The sequence below is a fragment of the Petaurus breviceps genome, unplaced genomic scaffold (assembly GCF_028583685.1).
Source record: "Petaurus breviceps papuanus isolate PSGF00001 unplaced genomic scaffold, PetGlider_PUasm1.0 184, whole genome shotgun sequence".
Classification (NCBI taxonomy): domain Eukaryota; kingdom Metazoa; phylum Chordata; class Mammalia; order Diprotodontia; family Petauridae; genus Petaurus; species Petaurus breviceps.
Window position 1 is genome coordinate 7370047 of NW_027185793.1, and position 22075 is coordinate 7392121.

Consider the following 22075-nt stretch of genomic DNA (forward strand, 5'->3'; position numbering starts at 1 on the left):
TCATTGCATTTGGTTATTAAGAATGGATTCTCCTAGAAAACTCATAGGAATCAAGGGATCAGGAAGACTCTTCATTTGCAATGATCATTGATCTTGGAGTCTATCCACTCTAGCAATGAGACATATTTGGTTGGCAAAAAAAGCCTGGAAATGATCTTTAAGGCCAAAATTATTGCAAAGCTCAATGACATGACATAGAATGAAAAGATAGAGTAAATGGAGTATGGGAGAGAGAAATGGATGTTTGATATAAGGGAGAAGTGTCTGAGCCAACAAGGTATGCATACTTATATTCTAAAACTATAACTGACATTGACATAGTGCTCTAAGGTCACCAAAAGTATTTTATCACAACAGTATAAGATAGAACTCCAAGCAATCCCTATTTTACATTGGAAGAAATTTAAGCCTATTGAGATTAAATGACTCTTTAAGATTTATACAGCTATTAAAACTCTAATTTGGACCTCAAAACTAAAAATTTCTGATTTCAAGTCACTAGGTCCTCTTACTACACAACAATGTGTCTCTATCCAAATTATATTACTACGAATGATCCATAAAGAATAAAAATGGCATGGCAGCTTCTACACGGAGGGATCAAAGGGATTGGAATATGATATTCCAGAGGTCAAAGGAGGTGGGATTAAAACCAAGAGTCACCTTCCCAGCAAAACTGAGTATCATGTTTCTGGGGAAAATATGCTCATTCAGTGGAATAGAGGATTTTCAAGCATTCTTGGTGAAAATAACAGTTGAACAGAAAATTTGATATTCAGATACAAGAAGCAAGAGAAGCATCAGAAGGTAAACAGGGAAAAGAAATAATAAGGAACTTATCAAAGTTGAACTATTAACATTCCTATATGGAAAAACAATAATTATAACTAATGAAACTTTTCTCAGTAGTTGAAGGGAATAGAAATATATATATGAGGGTATATGGGCATATGAATACATATTTGAGTGTGTGTAAATATACTTACAGGTATACATAGATAGAGGGCACAGGACCAATTTAACAGAAAGGGATGATACTTAAAAAGTGAAATTAAGAGGTGAGAGAGGAATATAATGAGAGGAGATAGGGAGAGACAGATTGGGGTAAACTATCTCATACAGAAGAGGCAAGGGAAAATGGTTACAATGGAGGGGAAGAATAAGAAGGCAAAAGGGAATGTGTCAACATTATTCCCATTGAATTTGGCTTGGGGAGGGAATGAAATACACACTAAATAGGGTATCTCACCCTCCAGGAGAGTAGGGGGGAAGTGTATGAGAGAGGGCATGATAGAAGGGAGGGCAGGCAGGCTGGGGTGGAGAGAAGTTGGAAGCACTCACTTTTGAAAAGGTATAGGATCAAAGTAGAGAATAGAACAAGTGGGAGGTGGCATAGGAGCGAGGGAAATATATTCAGTCTTTTACAATATATCTACTATGTTATTGTTTTGCATTAGCCACACATGTACATTCTGTACTGAACTCCTTATCTTCCAGTAAGGGTGGGTGACAAGGGAGGAAGGGAATGAATCTGGAATTCAAATTTTAAAATCAAATAAATATATATATATGTATTTGTGTGTATGTATTTATGTATGTATACATATATACTAATATAAATACTATTTTCCATATAATTTGGATATAAGATATACAGGTACCTGGGCATAGAGATCCATTGGAAAATTGGAAAGGGGTATGGGAGAAAATATGAGAGAGAGCAGATTGGAGGAGGGGATATCCTGTGGGACTGCTATTTTATGGCGGTGGGTAGGGGAAAAGCGGGGAGAAAATTTGTAACTCAAAATCTGGCATAAATGAATGATATAAATCAGAAGTTAATAAAGCATTGGAAAAAAAGTATATAAATTGTAAAAATTTGAATTGTTCCACATCATCACAAGTTAAAATGAGACAACATACTGTGAGAAAAGAATTAGCGTTGTGAGATGAAATGCAAAATGGCATTTTGGTATTAATATGAACTTAACTGAGTGATACTACAATAATTCGTACAACCCTAAGTACCACCATATTTATAACTAAATGTAATTTCAGGTCCTAAGGGTCTCTGTATACTTGTAGTTTACTAATAAATTTAGACACTTCATATATACATATCAAAATTTACTCAATTTTATCCTTTTTTAATTTTTTATTTTTGTGGTAAACTCATTGGAAATGTAGATCATTCTGTTAGGTCTTGGTAGAGATACAAAGTCAACAGAAGAGACTTGTATACAAGTTCTCAATAGATTCCTAAAATACATACCTTACATATATCTGCTTCTGTTTATTAAAATATACATGTAGGTCATGATAAGATATCAAAGATACTGAGTCTCACATAGATGTAGGCTGAAGCCTATGCCACTATAGGAAATCAGGTACACTATTAAGCCTACACCAGATAAAGATGCTGAAGTTGCAAATGAGTCATGCTGGGGCATAGTAACGTTGCATTCCTTGCCCTTTGCTAGTAGTGCCAGAGTAGTGATCAGCACAGCAGGGAGTCATGAATGACAAAAAGCTATGCGAGCATCTACCTTTGCAAGAACTACGATTCTTCATTCAGATTGCATGGTTTCTGATAGAAGATACCATCATATAAGTTGATCAGTAGATTTCTTCCAGAAAGACTAGGAAGGGACAGGGAACCTGCAGTCTTGAGGTCATACTCGGCATTCTAGGTCCTTGGGTGTGGCCTTTTGGCTGAGTACAATTTTTGCAGAACAAATCACTTTACTAAGGGTGTTCGTTCTGTGAAGTTTGGATTCAGTCAAAAGGCTGCACTTGGGGACCTAGAGGACCACATATGACTTCAAGGCCACAGGTTCCCCACCTCTGGATTATAGTTTTCCTCATAGTAAAGGGATGCAAGTACAAGTATATTCTAAGTAATGATCCAGAGATCTCTATATGTTTAGGTAAAAGGAAAGAAAAGAGTGTGTTCATGTGTGTGTGAGAGACAGAGAAAGAGATAGAGAGATATTGACAGAAGCAGAGACACAGAGAGAAATAGAGGAAAAGAGAGAAACAGAGACAAGCAGAGAGAGAAATAGAAACAGAGAGAGAGAAGACAGAGACAGAAGAGAAACAAAAAGAAAGATAAAGCAGTTAATGATATTCCTATTTCCCTTGCATGAAGGAATAAACCAGAGAGATTTTGTGAGAGGTATTTTCCAATATGTTATCCAGGTTCCTGGTATCAGAAGACAGAGTCCAATTGCCATGCAGGATAAGTTTGAGGGAAGGGAAAGGGATACATGCTTACATTTTTTTTTTGTTTGCTTGTTTGTTAGCAATGAAAAAGTTGTTATTTCTCCTTTGCAAATCATCAAGATTAGACTGAGTCTGGACAGCCAAGTATCATTTGATGGTACTGTATTTTTAGGGGATGAAAAGTCACAATTATCGTCTAGTTATTTTAAAAAAATGGTCTCCAATGGCAGGTATGTATCCTCTCCAAAGATTATTGATTTGAATATTTTCTGTGGATTCTGATGAAGGCAGCTTTGACTCAACTTTTCATAATGCAATAGACTCTGTAGGGAAAGTGGGAATACTTGGGAAGATATTCAGAAGAGAGTACAATGTGACTGCTCTATCCTTTGTGAGCTCTCTGTAATCACAGACAATTGCCAAGTCCCCAAAGGGAAACCACAAAATGGGGAATAATAACTAAAAACATTTATTTCTGTTACGTACTTGAAAAGCAAAATCATTTCCCTTGTAGGAAGGAAGAAGCATGTAATATCCTACTTGGAAACTGATCTTGTCAATCAGGAACATAGAGTCCAGGTACATGGAAAAAGGAAATTTTATTACAATAAAAGGAAGATTGGTCCCACAGTTTTCTTGTGTGATCTACTAGAGAGTCAGCCACCAAGAGTAAAAGAGAGACTAACCTCTAACCTCATAACAGAAAGATCTCACCAAAGAATTTTGAGGAAGAACCACTTTCTTTGTCACCAAAGTAAGATTCCATAATCTGAGGTTTGTTTGTTTGTTTATGAAATTTTAACAGTTTGCTCTTCTTCCCAGTCAAATACTTGACTTCTAACTCTTTGTCAAGGTAGTATGCTGCTTCCAGTAAGCTTAGGGGTGGGAGTATGGGTGCTACTTCCACAACCTTTGAGCTGGAGCCAGACCATGTTCCTCTTTCATCCATGTCCCACAGAGTTTACCGCTGATCTTCTATGATGTCTTTGGTGTTTGTGGGTTGAGAAATCTGCAAATTGCAGAAACTGAAAGTCATTCAGTACCCTGAGGCCTGCTCGGGCCAGCAAGGTCCACATTGGATTGCACTCTCCTCCAAGTCCGGTGTGATAGACCCTTCCTGTCAACTGTCCATGCTGTTTTGGGCTGGAGATGTGTTTCACTCTGTTATTTTGTCATTTCTGTAGCTCTAGACTTTCTTTGCAGTAAATTTTTTAGGTATTTGGAGGAATTTGGGGGAGAGTTAAAGGAAGTCTCTGTTTTTACTCTACCATCCTGGCTCTGCCTCCTCAAGAAAGAACTACCAAAAATTCTATGCAAGCCAATTTTCCTTGAATGCCAAGGAGTTTTGAATTCAAAGTCCACTGCATATTAGAGCAATGGTATAAAAGGATATATATTAAATATTTAAATAATATTTTTCTATAAATGTGGATAAAATGTGGTATGAACAAGGTGCACTAAAGAGGTGATTCCAGCATGGGCCTTTCAGTACCTGACATATACCAAGGGGTGGAGGTGGAGAGTGTTCTATCTGGATGTATCATATCAGAATCCCTCCACTCATGGAGCTTTTAGTCCAGTAGGTTGCCAATTCATCAACACAAATAACTAATATAAATGCTAAATGCATGAACAAGTTATTTGTCAAAGTTTTAGTGGAGTTTCAAGGAGAAAGATTTCATCAACAGAATCAAGGAAGGATTGGGGCAGGTAGAATTTCAGTTGGGCCTTAAAGGATGGCTGAGAATTTATTTTGTTTTGTTTATTTTTTATTTTTATTGTTTTGTTTATTAATTTACTGTTATTTTACAGCATTCCATTGCACAGTTCCTTCAATTTCAATTTTTCTCTCCCTCACTCTCTTGCTCCCCCCATCATGGCAGAATGAAGTGGAATATAGGATCTACAAATATCTTCACATTAATCATTAGTCAGGTTGTACAGAAGGATTACAACTGATGGAATAATCCATGGGAAAGAGGAAACACAAAAAAAAAAAGAAAAAGAAAGAGAGCAAGTAGTTTGTTTCACTCTGCATTCAAACACCATATTTCTTTCTCTGGATGGGGGTATCTCTTTCAGTCATGAGTCTTTTGGAGTTGTCTTATAACCTTACATTGCTGAGAGAAGTCCAATCTTTTGACATTTATCATCACACATACGTTGTGTCTCTGCTTGTGTAGAGATTTCTCCTGGTTCTGCTCTTATCGCTTAGCATCATTTTACATAAGTCTCTCCAGGTTATTTTGAAGTCCATCTGCTCCTCATTTCTTATAGCACAGTAGTATTCCATTACATTCATATCCCACAACTTGTTCAGCCATTCCCCAATTGATGAGCATCCCCTTGATTTCCAATTGGTTGCCACCACAAAAAGAACCTCTATAAATGTTTTTGTACATACAGGTTCTCCTCCCACTTCTCTGATCTCTTTGGGATATAATTCTAGGAGCAGTCTTGCAGGGTCAAAAAGTATGCATTTATTTATAGTCCTTTGGGCATAGTTCCATATTGCTCTCCAGAATTTCTGGATCAGTTCACAATTCCACCAACAATGTATTAGTGTACCAATTTTTCCACATCGTCTCTAGCATTTATCATTTTCCTGTTTTGTCATCTTAGCGAATCTAGCCAATGAGATGTCATGCTTAAGAGTTAATTTGATTTGAATTTATCTAATCACTAGTGATTTAGTAAGGTTTTTTTTTCACATGCCTATAGATATCTGTAAGTTCATCTTCTGAGAACTGCCTGTTCATATCTTTTGACCATTTATCAATTGGGAAGTGGCTTGTATTATTATAGATTTGGCCCAATTCTTTGTATATTTTAGCAATGAAGCCTTTATCAGAAACAAGGGTTGTAAAGATTGTTTCCCAGTATTCCACTTCCCTCTTAATCTTGGCGACACTGGCTTTATTTGCACAGAAGTTTTTCGATTTAATGTAATCAAAATTATTCATTTTACCTTTTATAATGCTCTCTAACTCTTGTTTGATCATAAAGTCTTCCCTTCTCCATAGATCTGATAGGTGATCTATCCCTTGCTCTCCCAGATTGTTTACAGTATCAGCCTTTATACCTAAATCATTCACCCATTTCAACTTAACAGTAGATTACTAAAATCATTGACTGCTGAGTCTCTTATACCCAGTCTATTCCATTTGTTCACTACTCTATTCCTCAGCCAGTACCAAGAAGTTCTTATGTCTGCTGTTTTGTAATACATATTAATATCTGGTGTGGCTAGGCTACCTTCCCTAACTTTTCTTTTCATTAATTTCCTTGATATTCTGGAATTTTTGTTTTTCCAAATGAGTTTTGCTACTATTTATAGCTCTACAAAGTAATTTTTTTGGTGGATTGATCAGTATGGCACTACACATGTAATTTAATTTGGGTAAAATTGTCATTTTTATTATATTAGCTTGACCCAGCCATGAGCAATTGATGTTTTTCCAAATACTTAGATCTGACTTCTTTTGTGTGAGAAGTGTTTTGTAATTGTGTTGAGATAAGTCCTGGTTTTATTTTGACAGGTAGGTTCCCAAATATTTTATGATGTCTACAGTAACTTTAAAAGGGATTTCTCTTTCTACCTCTTGTTGTTGGAATTCGTTAGAGGTATATGGGAATACTGAGGACTTATGTGGGCTTATTTTATATCCTGCATCTTTGGCAAATTTGTTTATTATCTCAAGAAATTTTTACCTGATTCTCTAGGATGTTCTAAGTATATCATTAGCGAAGAGTGATAGATTAATCTCTTCTTTGCCTAATTTCGTTCCTTCAATTTATTTTTCTTCTCTTGTTGCTACTGCTAACATTTCTAGTACCAAATTTAATAAGAGGGGTGACAGTGGACATAGTTTATTCACCCAGATCTTATTGTAAATGATTCTAGTTTATCCCCATTACATATACTGTGTTTCCCCGATAATAAGACCTATCCCGAAAATAAGCCCTCCCCTTACTGTGTAAGATTCCTCTAAAATAAGCCCTCCCCCGAAAATAAGCCCTATTGAGATTGCTACTGTAGGGAAGGTGATCCCCTGCGCTACATGCTACATTACGGTACCCTCTGTATGCACCGTCCCTTTCCCCCCCGTGAAACGCACGCCGTGCTCCGAGCTGCATCCAATCAGAGCTGCAGCAGTGAGCACGTCATCCTGTTCTTCCCCAGTGATTTCCTTGCTGGAGCCATTGAGAGCAGTGCCGCGGAGGAGAGCTGAGGCAGGACAACATAAGCCCTCCCCTGAAAATAAGCCACCTGGTGTTTTTCTTTCCAAAAAAATTAATAAGACAGTGTCTTATTATCGGGGAAACATGGTAATATTTGCTGATGGCTTTATGTAGATGCTACTTATTATTTTATGGAAGACTCCATTGATTCTTATACTTTCTAGTGTTTTTAATAGGAATGGGTGTTGCATTTTGTCAAAAGCCTTTTCTGAATCTATTGAGATAATTATATATTTTCTCCTAGTTTTTTGTGGATGTGGTCAAGTATAGTGATAGTTTTCCTGATATTGAAATGCTCTTGCATTCCTGGAATAAATCCTACCTGATCAGAGTGTATTATTCTCTTGATGACTTACTGTAGTTCTTTTTGCTAATATTTTATTTAGAATTTTTGCATGTATATTCTTAAGGAAAATTGGACTATATTTTATTTCTCTGTTTCGTATCTTCCCAATTTAGGTATCAGTACCATATTTTTGTCATATAAAGAATTTGGTAGGACTCTTTCTTTTCCAATTTTCTGAAATAGTTTGTAAAGTACTGGAGTCAATTATTCTTTAAATGTTTGGTAGAATGCACTAGTAAAGTCATATTGCCCTGGGGATTTTGTCTTAGGGAGTTCCTTGACGGCTTGTTCAATTTATTTTTCCGAGATGGGGTTATTTGAGGAGTTTACTTCCTCTTCAGTTACTCTGGGCAGCTTATATTTTCATAAATATACATCCATTTCTCTAAGGTTGTCAAATTTATGTCCATACATTTGGGCATAATAATTCCTGATCATTGTTTTAATTTCCTCTTCATTGGACATAGAGTCACCCATTGAGTTTTTGATAATCGTAATTTTTTTTCATTCCTTTATAATCACATTGACTAAAGGTCTATCAATGTCATTTTTTTTCATAATACCAGCTCTTAGTTTTATTTATTAATTCAATAGTTTTCTTAAATTCAATTTTATTATTCTCTCCTTTGGTTTTCATTATTTCTAATTTAGATTTTAACTGGGGATTTTCAATTTGTTCTTCTTCTAGCTTTTTTAGTTGTATGCCCAATTTTATTGACCTCAATTTTCTCTATTTTACTTATGTATACATTCAGGGATAGAAATCTTCCCCTAAGAACTGCTTATGCTGGATCCCACAAATTTTGGTTTATTGACTCATTATTGTCATTCTTTTGAATGAAGTTACTGATTGTTTCTATAATTTTTGTTTGACCCACTCATTCTTCAGGATTAAGTTATTTAGTTTCCAATTAGCCTTTTGTATATCCTTCCATGGCCTTTAATTACATGTATTTTTATTGCATCATGATCTGAGGAGGATGCATTTATTATTTGTGCCTTTCTGCATTGAATTGTGAGGTTTGTATGCCCTAGTACATGGTCAATTTTTGTACATGTGTCATGTACTGCTGAGAAGAAGGTATATTTCTTTTTATCCCCATTAGTTTTTCTCTAGAGTTCTACCATATCTATGTTCTATAAGATTCTATTTACCTCCTTAACTTCTTTCTTGATTATTTTGAGGTAGATTTATAAAGACATTGAAGTACCCCACTAGTATAGTTTTGCTATCTATTTCTTCCTCCAACATCCTTAACTTCTTTAGGAATTCGACCCTATACTGCTTGGTGCATAGATGCTTACTAATGATATTGCTTCATTTTAAATAATACCTTTTAGCAGGATATAGTTTCCTTCCTTATACCTTTTAATTAGATTTATTTTTACCTTTGCTTTGTCTCAGATAAAAATTGCTACCCCTGAGCAGAAGCGTGCCGTCTTCCTTTTCGCCATAGGAGCGACTCTCTTCGTGTTGGTGAGTTCTGTGCTCCAGGCCATGAAATGGGCAAGTTCATGAATCTGGGAAGGTGGTGCTGGTCCTGGCTGGGCGGTACTCTGGGCGCAAAGCCGTCATTGTGAAGAACATTGATAATGGGACCTCTGACAGGCCCTACAGCCATGCCTTGGTGGCAGGTATTGATCGCTACCCTTGAAAAGTGACTGCAGCAATGGGCAAAAAGAAGATTGCCAAGAGATCGAAAATCAAGTCATTTGTGAAAGTTTATAACTACAACCACCTCAAGCCCACCAGATACTCTGTGGATATCCCATTTGACAAAACAGTTGTCAACAAGGATGTGTTCCGTGACCCTGCACTAAAACATAAGGCAAGGAGGGAGGCCAAGGTCAAGTTTGAGGAAAGGTACAAGACCGGCAAAAACAAGTGGTTCTTCCAGAAGCTACAGTTTTAGAACTGCTGTCTTGGTCAGTAAATAAAATGTTTACTAAAAATGAAAAAAAAAAGAATTGCTACCCCTGCTTATTTTACTTTAGCTGAGCCATGATATATCACAGGGGGATGTCTTGTCTTGTGTGGGAATTGGAATTGAGACAGAATCATTAGTCTTCACTCTCTCTTCCTGAGTCATTAAAGCCCAGTGAAAAGACAAAAGTAAAGATAGCCTTCAATGGCTTAGGATGTAGTGGATGATTTTGTTTTTTTCAATGTCTGACCAAATGTTGAGAATTTCACAGCACCTGCTTCCACTGCCTCATGGCTGTTAGAACATATTATTCTCATCTACCAATTCTGCCGGAGTAAGTCTTTACATGCTTGGGATGCATGCCCAATATATATGCTCCCCTCCTTCCCCTAATTCTTTGACAACTTTGATGCCATTTGGTTACTTTCAACTTAGTTTAGGTGTTCTGCTGAGGTAATTTACCTGGGTGTGGTCACTTTACATGCTATAACTTCTTACAGCTTGAGGTGAGAGTTGAGAGCCAGGTAGTCACCAAAAATATATGAGCAGCCCTTAAAACAGCTTGGGAAACCCTCATCCCAAAGATGCTAGTCCTTTGTGAACACCTCATACACCCCAGTGCCTGTCACATAGTAATCACTTTATAAATACCTGTTCATTTCCTTCCTGGGTATCACCATAGTTGGGAAGATATGCCAAATTCTTGCTCCTGTTTAAAGGCCTCTGTTGAAGGACTTCTTTCTATTATAGGGGATAACTACTTATGCAGAAATATTTCTATCTCCTATTGTTCAACAGCAAGACTGTTCTCTAAGATTCCACTAACTCAGGCTCACCAAGAAGATGACCATCCCTACCCCATATGTCACTAGAAGTCTTAGTTTCAAAAGTATTATTTATTTAGTCTATTGTCTCCATGAGAGGGGTTCTTAACTTTATTTATTTATTTATTTAGTTAGTTACTTAGTTCATCAGTTTCCTTTATCAGTCTGGTGAATAATGGTTTTTAATGCATAAAATAAAGTACATAAGATTTCAAAGGAAATTTGTTTTATTGAAATAAAGGCATAATTGTCTTCCCATCCAATTTCCTGGACCCTTTGAAATCTGCCCATAGACCCTTAGATCTATGGCCCCAAGCTTAAGAATGAATCCTTTATCTTAATAAAAAGTAGCAATTTAAATTTCCCTGTTTGTATTTCTACTTATGAACAAGTGTATGGGCAAAGTGACTTTGAGAATTTTTTTTAATCTTACAGAATATATAAAATGTTATTCTTTCATTCTTATTTGGTGGTTTAGAAATCACATTTTACTAACAACCCAATTACTCTTATAGCACTTAGAGTATAGCAAATTTAGGACTTAGGTTTTCCTTTCTTCCTAGGTGGCACCTGTGTTGTGATTATGTATTGTATGTGGAGGACATGTATCTGATAAGTATTTTGCCTTCCCCCAGTCTCAGGAGGAAGAGAGAGAGGAACATGGAAGGAAGGAGGAACCATGAGGGACTAGCAGAGAAAGGCAAGTTGTGAGCTGCCACTAGCAGGAAAAGATGATGTAGTATGTGAGTCTTTTCCTCTTCACCATTAAACCACAAGCTCCTAAAGAGCAGGGACTTATGTTTTGTCTTTCTTTGTAACCTCAGAACTTAGTACAGTGCCTAGAATGCAGGAAATTCTTAGTCAATGTTCCTTAATCAATACTTATTGACTGACTGATTGGGAAGGAAGTTGAGGAGAATATAGGCCATGGACAACACAGCAACACTTAATAATTACATACTTAAAAAAATAATTTTTGATATCCTTTAAATTCACCACATGCTTCAGTTTGTTTTAAACTTTCAAACACTTTTGATGAATTTACATTGTTACTTCATCCTTTTGTATTTATCCTTATTCACCTCTCCTTGTTTCCACAGTTTCTACCTGTCTTTCAATATCTTAGTGTTTTGTTGAAATATTTTTGAATTTTTCATCAAGCTACTATTTATCTAAATAGTTGCTTCTTTACTTTTTTTTTAAAAATAATGTCTATTGCTAACAATTCAATCTTGAGACGATATCCTTTATTGAATTTTTGATCATTGGAGCCTCTCTGTTCTTCCTCTAAATGCTAAAATTCACTTCCCAAAATCTAATCTGCATGGTACCTACCTTTTCTGCCTAGGTTATCACTGACATGAATAATGCAGGTCCCTTCTTGTCAATGTCAAAACCAACTCCTTTTTTGACAGATCAGATTTAGGTCAGATTTTGAAGGGTCAGGGTTGATCATCAAGGTAAGTAAAAAGCAGACAGATAAAGTTAGTGAATGTCTGGTTAGTTAATTCCCTTCTTCATTAGAATGCCTTGCCTTTATGTCAACTTTGGAGTCTACTTCTGGAAAACATGATCCATTTTGTCATTCTAGGCAGGAAATTTGTAGTATGCTCTCATCACAATAATCTTTCTATTTCTGTCACCATTGATTTACATCCAAATGCTTTGTATTAATGTCATTTCTTTCTTTTAGTTCCTGGATTTCTTCACAGGAGTATATCTTTTTGATATATATTAATATTTGAGCATCATTTTTCAAATCATGTTCCTTTTGAATATTGTATTGATAATATAGATAATAGATGTAAAATACTAGAAACACCACCTAGTTTGACCTCCTCATTGTCCAGAAGAGAAAATGCAATCCCAGAATGCATTTAGTTACATAAGAGGAAGTTAAACTCTCCTCCTTTAGTTTCACCTCCAGTTTTCTTTCCATAACACCATGTAATTTTTTTTCCTTTCCATGTTCCAGTGACAAGGATCATCTGATCAAATTTCAATGCTACATCTCATATCTAGGATATTTTATTTGTTGCCCATTCTCTGCAGATTTATATTAAAAATATGTGGCTATATCTCTTCTCTTCTTGAAAGGTATACTTTGTGAATTACTAGATATCTCCACTGATGTTCTTTTTCAAATAATTTACCTCTCTCTCTCTATTGTATGTAATGTAGCAGACATATATAGGCAGCATTCCCCTACAATTACATTTTCAGTTCAATGTCATCTTTAGCACTTCTGCAAGTCTCCAGACATAAGTTGATATAGATAGAGAGAGAGATAGTTATGTATATATGTTTGTGTGTTTACATATTTTTTTTTTCTTTTCAAAGCCCAATGAACATACACCTAAACTGTGACTAATTGCTTATTATTATATCTGAAGCCTTATCCGGACATTCAAATCCCATTTTCTGACATGTATTTGAATTAGCTGCTAACTTTCTGTAATTTTAGTTGTTTATGACTGATACAAGCATAGATCCATAGAAAAGAAATCCCAACCAAAATCCAAACAGCATATTTCCATTTTGTATCTTCTTTTTCTCTACTAAAGACCTTTGCTCCAATTACCAGCAGTGATTTAAACACACACACACACAGATAAACATAAATCTCTTCTATACCGACCCCCAATACTTTAAGTTTTTATTCATGACTTCATTATTCCTAAAACTGGATTTTCAGATTTATTTTGTGCTACCATTCATTCCCACATGATTCACTAGCATTGGATATTGCTTAGGAATTTGAATGACAATATAGAAAATTATGTCTAGAAGACACTTTTTTTTAAATATTGACTTCTTTATGTCAGGCTGATAAGTCTCAGATGTCACTAAGACAATCTCGCCACCTATGTCAAATATTTTTGCCCAGGAAACAAGCGTGTTCATATATTTCTAATGAAAGGCATGGATGCATACCGTGATGTATAAGTGTTATATGTAGTGACCATAAATCTTTCTTAGTCTTTATAGCTCTCATCACGTACTTCAGATTCTCTTACATATATCTGAATTTGCTGATCCTGAGTTCTATTAAAACAAAACTTTACAATAATGACTCTTTAAAAAATATCATTGTCATTTCTCTCTAGCCCAATAACTCAAAACAAAATCACCACATGTACTAAGGAAGTAGAATAAAAGAAAACAAAGCCAGGGGTGTGGAACTAAGATGGCATAATAGAAGCATGGACCTGCTTGAGCTCTCCTCCCAAACCACTACTAATACATGTAAAATATGACTCTAAATAAATTCTAGAACAGCACAAGCCACAAAATGTCAAGGTGAACACATTTCCAGTCCAATACATTCTGGAAAGCCAGAAAGAAGGGTCTATAGGAATGGTCTCAGAATGGAGAACAGCTTAGGGTGGGCCACACCAGCACAGACAGGCCTGGGGCAGACCTGAATGCAGTGAATTACTGGCAGCTGCAGTGGTTTCCAGACTTTTCAACCCACAAACACAAAAGACAGCTCCAAAGGTCAGTAGGAAATTTCTCTCACTTGGTTGAGAGAAGAACTTGGTCTGGGTCCAGCATTAGGGCAGAAGCAACAACTGCTTCTGGAGATCATGGTCTAGAGATGGTGGGAGAATCTAACATGTGATCTGGACTGCAGTCCTGAGTTGGAAGTCCTGGGGTGAGAAGAAGTACTGGCATGGTGGAGATTGTGGTGACTGTGGAGAGGGAAGTCTCCTCAGAGTTCCAGGGCAGAAAAGAATGCTGGGGTTTGCTCACTGACCAGACTGCAGCCCAGGAAAGGAGTAAAATCCTCTCTTTTGATGATGACACTTTGGGGTGACTGAGAATTTACATATCTCTACAGATATCTCTGAAAATAACTACATAAAATTCCTGAAATTAGGGCTGTACACTCTTCACTTAACAAAGAGCTCAAAAGTCAATTAAGTGGCTGAGAAAATGATCAAACAGGAAAACACAATAAGACTATAGAATATTACTTTCTTGAATAAAAGTTATTTTCTTAGGTCCTTGGTGACAATGAAGATCAAAGCATAAAACTAGAGGAAGACAGCAAGGTCAAGACTCCTACATCCAATGTCTCCAAGAAAAAATATTAAATTATCTCAGGCCATGAAAGAGCTCAAAAGGGATTTTGAAAATTGCATAGGTGCAGCTAGGTGGTACACTGGCCCTGGAGTCAGGAGGGCCTGAGTTCATAGCTGGCATCAAATACTTGTCACACTCACTGTGTGACCTTGGGCAAGTCACTTACCCCTAATTTCCTTTCCTTCCATGCTGAACAAAAAAAAGAAAAGAAAATCAAGTAAGAGAAGTAGAGGAAAAGTTGGGAAGAGAAATGAGAATGATATGAGAAAATGATGAAAAATAAGTCACCAGCTTTCTAAAGAGATGCAGAAAAAATGCTGGACAAAATAACACCTTTAAAAATAGACTAACCAAAATGGCAAAAGAGGAGAAAAAGGAGAAAAATGGCTTAAAATGTTGAATTGGTCAAATGGAAAAGGAGGTCCAAAAGCTCACTGAAGAAAATAATTCCTCAAAAATTACAATAGGGAAAATGGAAGATAATGACCTTATGAGAAATCAAGATATTATTTAAAAAATTCAAAAGAATAAAAGAAAATACAATGTAAAATATCTCATTGGAAAAAAACAACTGACCTGGAAAATAGGTCCAGGAGAGATAATTTAACAACATATTTGTCTAACTGAAAGCCATGATCAAAAAAGGAGCCTATACATCATCTTTCAAGAAATTATCAAGGAAAGCTACACTGATATTCTGGAGCTAGAGGGTAAAATAGAAATTGAAAGAATCCACCAATCAGTTCCTGAAAGAGATTCCAAGAGGAAAAGTACTAGGCATATTTTAGCCAAATTCCAGAGTTCCTGAGTCAAGGAGAAAATATTACATGCATCCAGAAAGAAACAATTCATGTATTGTGCAAACATAATCAGTATAACACAGGATTTAGCAGCTTCTACACTAAGGGAATAGAGGGCTTGGGATATGATATCCCAGATTTCTAATGAGGTGGGAGTAAAATCATGAATCAGCTACCCAGGAAACCTGAGTATAATACTTCAGGGGAAAATTGAATTTCAATGAAATATAGAACTTTCAAGCATTCTTCTTGAAGGGACCAGAGTGGAATAAATTTGATTGCAAATACAAGAATCAAGAGAAATATGAAAAAGTAAACAGGAAAGAGAAGCCATAAGGGACTCACTCAAGTTGAACTATTTACATTTCTGCATGAAAACATGATATTTGTAAATCATGAGACATTTTTCAGTATTAGGGTAGTTACAGGGGATATGTGGGTTAGTGCACACAAACATACATAGGTGTATATGTATGTAGACAAATGATATCCATATGGGTATATGCACATATACACACATGTACATACATATGTGTGTATACATGTATCTATATGTGTATGTATGTTTGTGCATGCATATGTGTGTATGCATGACTGTGTATGTGTATATGGGTATGTGTGGATATATTTATGTATGGGTAAGTATTATATTCATATATGTACATGAATGTGTAGATGTATAGATATGTGTATATAGATGATACAGATATAGGTGTATGTAGATATAGATATATAGAGATAGATAGATAGTTAGATAGATAGATAGATAGATAGATAGATAGATAGATAGATAGATAGATAGATAGATATGGACATGGACATGGACATGGACATGGATATGGATATGGATATGGTTGTGGATAGAGATGGAGATGGAGATGGAGATGGAGATGGAGATAGACATAGACATAGACATAGACATAGACATAGACATAGACATAGAGAGAGGGCACAGGGGAGCTGTATATGTAGGGAGGATACCTAAAAAAAATAAAATTAAGTGTTGGGAGAAATGTACTGGGAGAAAGAGAAAAGGGCGAGGTCAAATGTAGTAAATCATCTCACATCAAAGAGGCAAGAAAGAGCTTTTACAATGGAGGGATAGATTGGGGAGGTGAGAAGGAATAAGTGAACCTTACTCTCATCAAATTTGACTTAAGGAGGGAAAAATACACATTCAATTGGGTATTGGAAATCTATCTTTCCTGCAAGAAAGTAAAGGGAAGGGGATAAGAGGGGGGGGGATAATAGAAGGGACAGCAGATTGGGGGAAGAGGTAATCAGAAGCAAACTCTTATGCAAGAGAACAGGTCAAGGAAGAGAATGGTATAAATGGTGCACAGTACAGGATAGATGTAAAAGTGCTTAGTCTTTTGCGACATGACTATTATGGAAGTGTTTTACCTAGCTATGCATGTATGATCAATATCAAATTCCTTGCTTTCTCAATGAGGGTGAGTGGAGAGGGAGGAAGGGAGAGAATGTGGGACTCAAAGCTTCTAAAAGGAATGTTAAAAAGTATTTTTGCATGCAACTGGAACATAAGATGTACAGTCAATGAAGTATAAAATCTATCTTGCCCTACAGAAAAATAGAGGGGAAGGGGCGGCCAGGTGGCTCAGTGAGTAAGAGCACCGGTTCCAGTGTTGTGACGACCTGGAGATCAAATCCCGGGCTCAGATACTCAGCACCACACCCAGAAATAACTGGCCGTGTAACCTGGAGCAAGTTACTTAACCCCAATTGCTTAAAAAAAAATTAAATTAAAATGTGTATCCTAAACTATAAAAAAAAAGAAAAATAGAGGGGAGAAGGATGGGAGAAGTGGTGGAGGGTGTTGATAGAAGGGAGGGCAGATTGAGGAAAGGGGTGGTCAGGGTGCATACTGTCCTGGAGTGGGGAGAGATGAAAGATGGTGAGGGGATTTAAAATTCAAAATCTTGTGGAAGTGAATGTTGAAAATTGAAAACAAATAAATTATATAATAAAAAAGAAAACAAAGCAAAATAATTACCATATATTTGTTTCATTCCATATATTAATGTCCTCATGAGTTATTTATAGCTAAGATAGGTGTTGAATTAATGTAAATTTTAGTAATGTTTAGTGTTAATTTCGTTTTAATTATTTTAGCAATTTTGTCTAATTTTCTCTAATTTCCGTTTAACTAGTTTGGCATCAGTATATGCACACTTCCAGATTTTTGAAATTTTTCATATTTGTAGTTTCCTATTACTTTATATTATTGCATTAATATTCTATGATATTCATAATGTTCCCCATGATTCTTCAATTGAATAAAACTACTTTGTTTCTGAGGCAGCTGGGTTGCAGTTCAAACCTGGCCTCAAACATTTATCTGCGTGACATTAGACAAGTCACTTAAACCTGTTTGACTCAATTTTCTCCTCTGTAAAATGAGCTGTAGAAGGAAATGTCAAAATCTTCCAGTACACTTGGCAAGAAAATCCCAAATGTGGTCATAAAAAGTCAGACATGACTGAAATGATTTAGTAACGATTTTGTTTCCAGTTCTTTCCTACTACAAAAATGTTCCAATAATTATTTTTATATATGCATGTACGTATTTAGATAGACAGAAAGATATATTTTACTTTGATAACGTTGGGGATATTTCTGGGTTAAATGTTACAAACAGTGAAATAATTTTGCTAGCATAGTTTGAAAAGTTTTCGGAGGAATGTTGGACCAATCTGCAGCTCTCAGAGTGTATTAGTTTTCCTGTCTTCCCACTGTGTGGGAAGTTTATAAGTGGCCTGTATTATATTATCCTAGAATTTGGACAGGAGTTGCATTCAGAGGTGTGCTAGAGCTAACTCAAATTGGGTCCCTAGGATACAGTAAATGTTATATAAATGTTAGCTGTTATTATTGTTATATCCTAATGTCTATGGAACTTTTTCATCAGCTTTGCAGCTCAAAACTTCCTATGTGTATTATCTGTCACTGTTAGAATGGGAACTCTGAAAAAAGGAACTCTCTTAATATTATTTTTCTTTATCTGCAGTGTTTATCACAGTGCTTTGCACATATAAGGTGTTTAATAAATGTTTAATGTTCCTTCATTCATTCCCTAGAAATTTTTAGTGCAAATTTTTTTTGCTGCAATCAAGTTTCCCTTAATATCTTGGTTACACTGATTTTTTGCTGTGCAAAAGTTTTATGTTTCCATTCTATATCCTCATTTTTTTTATCTTCTAGGATCAAAAGCAATTCTTTGTATCTGTATTATATTTGTACCCCTACTTTCCATTATCTTTTAATTGTATTTGTAGTGTTTTTTTTTTTAACATGATACATGCCTTTATTCCAAGGTTGGTTTTTTTTAATCACTACAATGTATAGTATAGTGCAAAAAGTGACAGACTTAGAATTATGAAACCTAAGTTTTAATCCTGTGGCTCAGTTTCTTCATTTGTAAAATAAAGAAATTACACCAAATAGCCTCCGGTTTCCTTTCCACCTCTAGATCTCTAAGGAGTTTAAAGTGTACTGAGAAAGTAGTAAAGATGCTGGTGTAAACTTATTTTCTGTCAAACTTCCCCCCCCCCATTTTTCCAATTCTTTTCAAATGCAGTCCATCTATTGTTATATTATTTATTTATTTTAATTATTCATTTTATTCATTATATATTATTTATATATTTTACATATGTATAAATTATAAATAATTATATAATACAAAATAAATTAATTATTTAATATTGTCCAATTATTTCTGAATTTTGCTTACTTAATTTGCTCTACTTATTTATCTTAGTGTTTTATAATATGATCTTAATTTTCATAATACTACACCCCCTTCCATTCTCCTCTTTTCATAATTTCCCTTTAAATTCTTGAAGATTTTCTCCACAAAGTTAATTTCATTATTGTTTCCTCTTTCTAGAAAGCATTCCCTTTGTACTTTGATTGCTGTAGTGTGAAATCTTTAATTAAGGAACTATCATGTTATGATATTAGAATATACAAATCATAAATTGCTTTCCCTCTAATAATTTGCCTTCCTTTATTTCCATAATACATGTTTTATAACAACATATTTCTAGTGCCTATTCATTAAAAATAATGTTTTCCATAGATATTTTTAAAAATTTTACTTAAAGGGTTGGCTAGGTGGTGCATCGAATAAAGCACCAGCTGTGAAGTCAGGAGCATCTAAGTTCAAATCTGGCCTCAGACACCGGACACACTTATTAGCCATGTGACTTTGGGCAATTCACTTAACCCCAATTGCCCTACAAAAAACAAACAAAAAAAAGTTACCGAAACTTTTTTTTTATTCTATGATTTTTAGAAAGTTTCATAAGTTGAATTAAACCCAAATATTCTGAGTCCTGAGCAAGTGTTTTTCATACTTAACCATACTGCATTATTTCAATTTTTGTTTTGGAAATTTGTCTTCACTCATCTCACTTTAAAAATATGGAATTGATTAATTACTTATTTATTATGTTAGTTTTTTTAAATCTCATTGAATTATAGTTATCTTTTAAATTAGTTATTTTTTAATTTTAAAATATATTAGCTTTATTTTTAATATTATATTTTTATCCATATTTGGATTTTTTTATTTTCTAGCACTTTTTTGCATATTTAATGAATGGATTCTTTTGAAAGCATATTATTTCTATGTAAGTAAATATATAGAAGTAGAATTATTCCCCTAAAATTATCTTATCTGCATTCCACTAATTTTGGCATACTGTCTCATTGTTATCATTTTAGCAGTTTTATGACTTCTATGAATTATTAATTGATGTAATTACTTATGATTGTATAATTTACTCTGTATTTCAATAAAAAATAATTTATTCCTACTTCCATTATAGAATTTTATATTTTATTACATCTTGTGGGCTACAAGGAATTCATTTAATATTTTTGCCTATCTTTATTTGTTTATCAATTATCTATATCCTAGAGCAGGAAATGGGTATACTCTTTAGCATACCAACAATATGATAGCTAAATGTCTATCATGTGTATTTTTTTTCTAATATTTTGTTAAGGTCCTTAACTTTTTAAAAATTTGCCTTTCTGTTAAATTTGTCCAAGTATGAAAAGATGCATTAAAGTTTCTTACAAGTTGTTTTACTTTATCCTTAACCAAATTCAATGAGAGTACAATTGGCCCATTCCCTTTCACCTTCCTGTTCTTCCCTTCCATTGTAAAAGTTCTCTCTTGCCTCTTAAATATGAAATAATGTACCATATTCTATCTTCTCCCATCGTATTGCTCTGTCATTTTATTATTATAATTTTAATTTATAAATTATATATTATATATAATATATAATAACGTTTTATTTATAAATTATATATAAATTTATTATTTTTAAATATCAACCCTTCCTATGAAACTGTGCCCTCTATGTATACATGTGCACATATATACACACACTCATATATGTAGGTCCTTCTATATAAATACATATGTGTATATATACATACACACATATATTCCCTTCAACTATCCCCATACAGAGAAAAGTCTCATGAGTTACTGTGGGGGGCTATTGATATCCCGTCCTCTCACTTACCCATAGTAAGTCTTCGGTCGTCACCGGCCTCCTAGGAGGAATTACCACCGGCCTCCTAGGAGGAATTACCAGACAGAGCACCCGAGGTTTGCAGGAGTTGTTTATTCAGGCTCAGCTACATCGCGACAAAGAGACCTGACTTCCGTATCAGAGCAATTTATAGGTACACATAGCCAATCATCTTCTACAGCTCTATTCATTACCTTTTAAGGTCATACATCAAGCAAGCAGGCACTAGCCCATATACCATTACTTCCTGGCCCTCAACAAGTTACAATTATCATTTTTCCATGTAGGAGTGTAAATAATTCAAATTTAATAAGTTCCTTATGTTTTCTTTTTCCTGTTTGCCTTTTCATGCTTCCCTTGCTTCTTGTAATTGAAAGTCAAATTATCTGTTCAGCTCTGTTTTTTTTTTATCAAGAACACTTGAAAGTCCTCTATTTCATTAAATGCCCATATTTTCTACTGAAGCGTTATACTCTGTTTTGCTGTGTATGTGATTCTTGGTTTTAATCCTAGCTCCTTTAGCCTCCAGAATATCATATTCTAAGCCCCTTGATCTATTAATGTAGGAGCTGCTAGATTTTGTGTTATCCTGATTGTGTTTCCACAATACTCAAATTGTATCTCCCTGGCTAATTGTAATATTTTCTCCTTGACTTGGGAACTCTGGAATTTGGCTATAACATTCTTAGGAGTTATCTTTTTGGTATTTTTTGAAGAGATGATCAGTGTCTTTTTTTCAATTTCTTTTTTGCCATCTAGGTCTAGAATAACAGGGCAATTTTCCTAGAGAATTTCTTGAAGAATTATTTCTAAACTTTTTTTTGATCATGACTTTCAGGCATTCCAATAATTTTTAAATTATCTCTCCTGGATCTATTTTCCAGGCCAGTGGTTTTTCCAATGAGATATTTCACATTGCCTTTTTTTTTCATTTATCTGCATCTGTTTAATAGTACCTTGATTTCTCATAAAGTCATTATCTTCCATTTGCTCCAATCTAATTTTGAAGGAATTATCCACTTCAATGAGTTTTGGAAATTCCTTTTCCATCCCACAA

General features: G+C 35.0%; 1 pseudogene; it reads left to right on the plus strand.

Annotated features, from left to right (window-relative positions):
* The first annotated feature begins 9264 nt into the window (after window positions 1-9264).
* Window positions 9265-9778, plus strand: LOC138161262 (large ribosomal subunit protein eL27-like; annotated as a pseudogene).
* The last annotated feature ends 12297 nt before the right edge of the window (window positions 9779-22075 follow it).